Below are 7,709 nucleotides of genomic sequence, written 5' to 3'. Positions count from 1 at the left end.
TAAGAACTTCTCAGTACAGTCATTGTCCCTTTCTCCAAGGACAAGCAAGGATGGTAGTCTTCACACTTGGGTGACATCATCAGATGGAGCCTGGCACGGAAAACTTTGACAGACACACTGTGTATGCCTAGCATGCCACTATCCAAGCGTCCACGCGGAGTCCCACTTCAGTCTGTCTATCACGCCCCCCCCCCCCCCCCCCTGAGGTCTATGTCTTGTGCCTGGGGGAATTGTATGATGTCCGTGGCTGCAATTTTTGTGCCCAGATGACCCCCCCAAAGGCCGTTCGGCATGCTTGGATAAAATGGAGAAATTGGCGCCAAGAAATTGGAACCATCGGCATCAGGCACATCGACACTAAGGGTAAGGAGATCTCGGTCTCGACCCCCCCTTGGTGTCCCCGCTGCTACCGGTCCTCTACTTAGAAATTGGTGTGGGGACTGTCAGAGATTGGTGTCCTCAAGTTCCAGGTCGGATTCATCACCATCTCCCTTGGCTCCGGAGAAGGAACGGGCCGAGCACCGGGAAAAATCCAGGAAACATTGTCGTCGCAGGGAAGGTGTCAGCATTGTCCGTGCCATCCCTGAAGTGGTCCTGGACTGAGGATGTCTTGCTTACCGAGCAGTCTGAAGGACCACAGAGATCCCCTATTGATAGCGGTGAAGGGTACAGATCTCTCCCCCCCCCCCCCCCCCCTAATGGTTCCGGTGTCAATCTGATTTGCCACCACCTCCTCCTCTAGCTGTCCTATCCTTGGTGGCCTTTGAGAAGGAGTTGGAGAGATGTGTGGCTGGCGGTCAGCTGGGCCCTGCAGGGCATCGAGCCACAACTTTCATCAGGACCACCATCACCACAGGAGCCGTCTCCATCGGTGCTTGTTGCTTTGTTGGAGCGGCTGGACTTGCTGCTCAGTGTCTTACCGACTCAGTCTACCCCAATGCCCCTTTTTCAAAGGGAGTATCGCTGTGGCCTCCAGCAGTGGCTATCCCGGTGAGTGACACCTCTGATGAGGAAGGACCATCTGGGTCAATGGTGCCATTACCACGCAAGGCACCCTGACAGGCGCTAGCCCTCCCAGGATCTTTGGGGGTCGATGCTTTTAGAGCCACTGATTCCCCTGGCGCTCCCGATGCGTATGGGACCTTCGGAGCGGGTGCACACCCTGTCCTACTGGTGCCTACAACAGTACCCCTGGTGCCACCGAGACCATCAGGGTTTTGGCACAAAACCCCAGAGGGGGCTCCACCTCAAGTGTCTCTGGGCAACAGAGTGAGGAAGATGCCCTTGGAAGGGATCCTTTTCCTTGAGGGAGGACTCTGAGGACTTGCCTTCCGAACCCTCTCCCCCGGAGCAGAGGAGAAAGTCCCCACCAGAGGATTTGACTTTTGCTGGGTTTGTAAAGGCCATGGCAGAATCAGTGCCTTTCCAGCTCTTAACAGAGCAGGATTCCAGGCATAAAATTTGGGAGGTTTACCATTTGTTGATGCTCCTAAAGAATTGGTGGCTGTGCCAGTGCACATTAAAGGAGTTGGTCATCCAGCTCTGGGGACACCCCATTTCCATCCCTCCAGTGAACCAGAAGACTGACGCGGTCTATTTAGTCCAACCCACCACTGGATTTGAACACTCCCAACTTCCACACCAGTTGGTGGTGATGGAATCTACCTTAAAAAAAAAAAGCAAAGAGATTGCGTACTCATGCCTTGGCTCCTCTGCCTCGTGAGCTCAGAGTCCTGGACACTCTAGGAAGGAGGGTTGTCCAAGGCTCCATGTTGGCAGCCTGAAATGCCTGCTATCAGCTCTATATGAGCCAATACTCCAGAAACAAGTTCAGGATATGGTGCAACACCTCCCACAACAGTTTCAGAACCATTTCCAGAAGGTAATTCAACTGGGCCTTGAATGTGACACGAAGACCACTCTGCTTATTATGTGTTTGAAAGAGCAACAGGAATTGCAGTGGCTGGCATTGGGGCTCAGCCTATGGCTTTCGACCTCTGACTCGAAGAACAGGATCATCTAGCAGGTCTGCCCTGTACTGGGGACCACCCCACAACAGAGCCCTGCTACAGGGTTTTGACTGGAGCTGGGGGATTTTGAGCCAGCACTCCCTAGCCTAGGGCACTGACCCTCCAGTGGGGGGGTCCATCTGCAGCTTTTTGCTGAGCAGTGGGTTTCAGTCACCTCTTAGCAATGGGTCCTATCCATCGTTCAGCAGGGATACAGATTGCATTTCCAACGGTCTCCTCCACAATCTCCTCCTTGCCCCCAGTGGGATCTACAGCGAATCAGCAAATACTTCGGTTAGAGCTCAATAAAGCAACTCTGCTTTCTCCAAGGACAAGCAGGATGGTAGTCCTCACACATGGGTGAATATGTAGCTCTAGGCTTCTCCCAACATAGTCAACATTTAAAGGTGCAAAAGTGCACAACTAGTGCTGCTAGAACACGGGGAGACAGCCTGCACCCAAAGAAAGGGAGTCAGGTAGGAAGAGTTGGGCTTTTATGGTTGAAAGAGATTACGGAGTACCGATTGACCGAACCAACTGTCACTTTGTCCATCTTTGTCAAAACAATGAGAGGTGAAGGTGTGGAGGGAACTCCAGGTTGCCACCCTGTATATCTCGTGTAGGAGTACTGCCCGCAAGTGACCCAGTGAAGCTGACATGGCTCGAACCGAATGAGCCTTGACATGGCCTTCATGGTATAGTCCTGCTTGTGCATAGCAGAAAAAAATACAGTCCGCTAGCCAATGGGATAAGGTCTGTTTGGACACTGTGACTCCTAACCTGTTCTTGTCGAAGGAGACAAAAAGTTGATTGGTGCAGTGCTGTTCATTCCAGGTAAAAGGACAGGGTCCTTTTGCAATTCAGAGTGTGCAGGACATACCCACCCTGGTGAGAGTGTGGCCTAGGGAAAAAGGTGGGCAGGACAATAATTGATTGAGATGGAACTCCATGACTACCTTTGGGAGGAACTTTGTGTCTGTATGCAGAACCACCTTATCATGACAAAATTGTGTATAAGGATATGATACTAAAGCCTGAAGTTCATTAATCCTGCGCCACCAAGAAAATGACCTTCCTGGATAGAAACTTCAGGTTGCACGATCTCAGGGGCTCAAATGGCACCCTCATGAGATGGTTTAAGACCACTGTGGGTCATATTGGAGGCTTAAGCTGCAGTAGACCTCGCATAAAATGCCTATAAGCGGATAGAAGAATATGGAGGCACCATCTATCCCCTGATGCTATGCTCCAATGGCACTAAGGTGAACTCTCACAGAGGTGGTTTTCAAGCCAGCTTCAGAGAGGTGCAACAGTTAGTCCAAAAGCCTTGGCATGGAACATGAGAAAGGGTCCAACCTGTTACCCTCACACCAAACCGAGAACCTCTTCCACTTGAGATTGTAAGATCTCCTCATAGAAGGCTTCCTGGATTCCACCAAGACTCGAGACATGCTATCCAAAATGCCCAGGGTCTGTAGGGTCACCCGGTCAACATCCATGCGGTGAGGGACAAGACTCTGAGGTTGGAGTAGCGTAGTCTGCCCTGATCCTGCATGATCAGGTCTGGAACAGTCCCCAGCTAGATTAGAGGACGTGAGAACAGATCCTGCAGAAGCAGGAACTAAATCTGGTATGGCCAAAATGTCACAATCAGGATCATGGTGCCTCGGTCCTTTTGGAGATTTTGGAGAGTCTTCAAGACTAGTGGCAATGGAGGAAAAGCATACAGGAGGCTGGTGCTCCACTGCTGCAAGAAGGCATCTGACAGCAACACCTTGCCTGCTCGGACTAGGGAGCAGAACTGATCTACTTTCCTGTTGTCCAGGGTTCCCCATAGGCAGAAGATGCAGTTCGCGACCTCCTGTTTCAAGGACCATTTGTGAGGCTGGAAAGTCTGACTCAATGAATCTGCCAGGATGTTGTCCGTCCCTTGGAGGTACATGACTTGGAAAAAAATTCCCTACGAGAAAGCCCAGGACCAAATGTGCACTGCATCCTCATAAAAGAGGAAGGATCCTGTCCGCCCCTGCTTGTTCAAGCACCACATCACCAGTTGGTTGTCTATTTGAACCAGGACTATCGTGTTGGACAAGTGAATCTGGAATGCCCGTAGGGCGCACAAGATCGCCCAGAGCTCCAGGAGGTTTATCCGGAGATGTTGCTGCTGGACGGACCAGTGGCCCTAAGTATTGAGGCCTGCAACGTGGGCCCCCCAACCAATGTGAGACTCATCTGTGGTGAGAGAGAACTGGAGCTGAGCGACCTTGAAAGGCATCCCCTTCTCAGACTGGACAGGGTTTCCCACCACACAAGGGATTGTCAAAGTGGAGTGGTGATTAAAATGTGAGCCTGAAGGTCCTGGGTGCCTTGGCAACACTGAGCACAATTCCACTATGCCCTGCGCATGTGCAACCGAGCAAAGGGCAGGAAGAACTGTCACCGCCATATGGCCCAAAAGGCACAGAAACTGGTGCACCAAGACACAAGGACAGTGCAAGACTACCCTTGGCAGAGAAATGAGGGTTAGTGCTCAATCCCAGGGCAAGAAGGCTTTCATCTGGACAGTATCAAATCTAGCTCTGATGAAATCCAACTGTAGTGACCGTTGAAGGTAGGAATTCGAGTTATCTGAGAAATCCCAGGTTCTCCAGAGCACGTATGGTGGAATGCAGGGAATGCAATGGCCCCTGCCTGGATTCACTCTTGATGAGCCAAATGTCGAGGTAGGGGAAGACATGTACTCATTGCCTCGTGCGATAAGCTCCCACCACTGCCAGGCATTTTGTAAAGATGGATGCTGATGCCAGTCCGAAGGGCAGTACCTCATACTGGTAGTGATCCCCTTCTACCATGAAGCAGAGATACTTCCGATGACTAGGGGAAATGGGAATATGGGCGTACGCATCTTTTAGAGCGAGGGAGTAGAGTCAGTCCCCAGCTGTGAGGAGAGGGATCAGAGTTCCCACTGAGACCATCTTGAATTTTTCTGTGACAAGAAAGCTGTTTAATGCCCATAGATCCAGTTTGGGGCGAAGACCACCATTTTTTTGGGAATCAGGAAATACCTGAAGTAGAATTTGTTGCCCTGCTGGTTTGGCAGGACAGGTTCAACCGCTCGAGCCATTAAGAGGGCAAAGAGCTCTAATCCAAGTATTTGCTGGTTCTCTGAACATCTCCACCAAGGACACTGAGGAGAATGTGGAGGAGTTTGATGGAAATGCCAAGTTGTACCCTTGCTGAACGATGGATAGGACCCATTGATCCAAAGTGACTGAAATTTATCGATCAGCGAAAAACTGCAAGCGGCTCCCTCCTGGAGGATTGGTACCCTGGGGTCAGACTTGCTGGCTCAAACTCCCTCACCGCCAGTCAAAACCCCGTGGTGGGGCAGGGGCCAGTCAAGGGGCACGTGGAGGTCATGCCCTTATTCTAGCTGGTGTCCACTGAGGTCTTGCCCTAGACGCTGGTGGATAATACTTTATTGGCCAGTAAAACAGGCGTTTTGAGTATTGCCTGGGTGGCTTCTTGCCCGAGGACTGAGGGTCAGAGATGCTGGCCAATAGCTGTTGAAAAGTTTCATGATAGTCCTTCAGTTGCACTACCGCCTCCTTAATTTTGTCCCCGAAGAGATTCTCCCCAGTAAAGGGTAGATCTGCTAGATGATTCTGTATTTCAGGTCTGAGGTCGGAAGCGCGAAGCCAGGCCATGTGTCGAGCCCCAGTTCCAACTGCCACACTCTCGTTGCGGTTTCAAACACATCATGTGCAGTGTGGACTTCATATTTGTCACGTTCCAGGCCCTTTGGAATTACCTTCTGGAAATCGTCCTGAAAATAGTGTGGAAGGTGTTCCTCCATATCCTGGACTTGTTTCCAGAAGTTTCTGGAGTATTTACTCATCTAGAGCTGATAACAGGCAATCCTGGCTGCCAACATTGAGCTCTGGAATACCCATCTTCCAAGAGCATCTAGGGGTCTGTGCTCACGACCAGGAGGAGTTGAAGCATGAGCATACAGCCATTTTGCCTTTTTTAAGGCAGATTCCACCACTACCGACTGATGTGGAAGTTGAAGGCATTCAAAACTTGTGGTGGGTTGGACCAGAAAGATAGCGACAGTCTTCCGGTTCATAGGTTGGATGGAGATGGGATGTTCCCAGAGCTGGACTACTATCTCCTTCAAGATATTGTGTACTGGCACAGCCATCACGTTCTTAGGAGCAGCAACAAATTAAAGGACCTCTAACATCTTGTGCTTAAAATCCTGATCTGTTAAAAGCTGGAAAGGCACTGACTCCGCATGGCCTTTACAAATCCACCAAAGGTCAAATCCGTTGGTGGGGACTTATGCCTCTCCTCCGGTGGAGAGGGTTTGAAAGGCAAGTCTTCAGATTTTTCTATCGAGGAAACAGATGCCTCTCCCTCCCAGGGATCAAAAGGGGCATCCTCCTCACTCTGAATGCCCAGAGACACTGGAGGTGGGGCTCCCAATGAGGTTTTATGCTGAGACACCAATAGTCTCGAGGGTTATCTGCGGAACTAGTATAGGTACCAAAGGCACCGGTGGGATCCCAGGGCATCTCAGCACCAATGGTCCCATAAGCATTGGGAGCGCCGGGAAAAACAGACAGCTCCGACGGCCCCAGGAGGGCGAGCACCGGCAAGGGTGTCATGCACAGCTGGGGCTCCGTCAACCCTGATGGACCTTCCTTATCAGAGGAATCACTCACTGGAATAGACACCGGGGGCAGCAGCAGCAGCAATGCACCCTTCAATAACAAAGGGACTCGAAGCATCAGGGCTGGTTGCATCGGTAAGACACCGAGCAGCAAGTCCAGCCACTCCAAGAGAGGCACAAGCACCCATGGAGTCTGCTCCTGCGGCGGTCCCGGTGGAACCGGAGGCTTGATGCCCAGCAGGGCCCGGCCAACCACATACGTCTCTCCAACTCCTCCTCAAAGGCTGCCGAGAACAGGACAGCTTGAGGAGGAGGCCGCAGCGGAATCGAATCACTCCTAGAAACGTAGGGGGGGGGGGGGAGAAACAGAACCTTGCACAGATATCAATGGGGATCGCCGAGGTTCCTTAGGCTGTTCGGAGAGAACAATGTCTTCAGCCTAGGACCGCTTCGGGGGAGGCACGGATGATATTAGTGCCTTCCCATGGTCCGACGCCTTTGACGATGAAGACCGTTGACTGTGCTTTCTGGACTTTTTACGGTACTCAGCCTGGAACCTTCCCACAGCTGAGGGAGATGGAGAGGAACCCGACCTGGAACACGAGAATATCGATCTCGGATGGTCCTGTGCCCCTATTTCTGGACCGGGACATGGTAGCAGAGGGGACACCGAAGGAGTCGTGACCAAGATCTCCTTACTCTGTGGTGTCAAAGTCCGGTGCCGATGTCAACAGCTCCGATTTCTTTGTGCCAAACAATTTCTCCATTTTATCCAGGCATGCCCGACAACCCTTGGGGGTCATCTGGGCACAAAGGTCAAAGCCATGGACATCATGCAGTGCCCCCAGGCACAGGACACAGATCTCGTGGGGGTCTGTGATGGACATGGTCTGGGGGCATTGGGGGCAACAGTGGAAGCCGGAAGATGCCATGGGAAAAAGAACACGGCACGTGGTCAATACCCGGTGGCCACCGGGAGGCGACACAGTCGGTAATAAACAGCAAACTACGAAAGAAAAATGCAG

Source organism: Rhinatrema bivittatum, chromosome 10 (genome assembly GCF_901001135.1).
Source record: "Rhinatrema bivittatum chromosome 10, aRhiBiv1.1, whole genome shotgun sequence".
NCBI lineage: Eukaryota > Metazoa > Chordata > Amphibia > Gymnophiona > Rhinatrematidae > Rhinatrema > Rhinatrema bivittatum.
The sequence above is the reverse complement of the archived record's forward strand: the minus strand, read 5'-3'. Positions refer to the sequence as shown.